Below are 1,193 nucleotides of genomic sequence, written 5' to 3'. Positions count from 1 at the left end.
CGGGAGTGTGGGGGCGACTAAAACCTCATGGGAAGGGGGGCGTTTCGCTCCGCCCTTCACGCCCTACCGAGGCCACCGGTTGCCCCCCGCGAGCGGCTCTCCAGCACGGCCACGACTCCAGAACACAGAAACCAATTTCTTAACTATCTGACTTTCAGTAGAAATACTTCCAGGGTCAATAGGTAAAATAGCAGAAATCCAAAACCAACATTTAATTCTTGAACCCAGCTGTAGAAAGCAAATCACTTCACAATGCTTTTTCAGCATGTCTGATTTGGGGGGGGGGGGTAAACTCTAAATAATAGTGGTGAATCTTTTATTGAAACAATCAAAGCAGATAGAGTGTTAACTAGAATTCATCTGCCTCACAGGGACGGGGAGGGGTGGGGGGGTGGGGTTTTATTGGGGTTCTTCATGGTAAAAAATAAGTATTGGTAAAGGGATATGTGTTTGATATTTGCATGAGTGAGACATAAACCTGAAAGCTTTGTAACCTTTCCCACAGTGATTCAATAAATAAAAAAAAAAAATAGGTTTAAAATAAATTACCTGCTAATAATGAGCATGGAAGATTATGAAACCAAAAAAAAAAAAGAGGTTTGATCAGGAACCAGAGAGACCTTGCCTCCAATTATATAGCTGAGCAGGAAATGGTTTTTTGGTGTGTCTTGCACATACCTAACTTTGGCTGTTTACTTTCTTGGAAGACTTTGCCCAAAGTTTTTGGAGTCTGGCCAAAGGCACAGCAGCAATTTTGGAGTATCTGGAAGTCTGATGGTGCCATCAGGCTGCTGATGCAGTCGCCTTACAGGCACAGATTGACCTGCTGGCGGTACCATACTCCTGGGTTGTAGAAATTCTATATATGGGGAAAAAACACCAATAGTGGGGTTGGAATCACTGTGAAGCGACTAGGATGCTAGCCTTGCTGACCCTAGTCAAACCTCCCCATCCGATAGGTACCCAGCAGCACCACAGAATAATTCCTGAGATGCACAACCAGAAGTAAACCTTGTGCATCAAAGAATCCCTTCCAACTCCCCTGAATAAAAGCTGCTATTAAAATTAATTCAAAGAGGGGCTGAAGTGATAGCAGAGCGGGTAAGAGGTTTGACTTGCACGTGACCAACCCGGTTTCGAATCCCAGAAACAATATGGTCCCCTGAGCTTTACCAGGAGTAATTCCTGAGTGC

This window comes from Sorex fumeus, unplaced genomic scaffold (genome assembly GCF_029834395.1).
Source record: "Sorex fumeus unplaced genomic scaffold, SorFum_2.1 ptg000134l, whole genome shotgun sequence".
In the NCBI taxonomy this organism is placed as follows: domain Eukaryota; kingdom Metazoa; phylum Chordata; class Mammalia; order Eulipotyphla; family Soricidae; genus Sorex; species Sorex fumeus.
The sequence above is the reverse complement of the archived record's forward strand: the minus strand, read 5'-3'. Positions refer to the sequence as shown.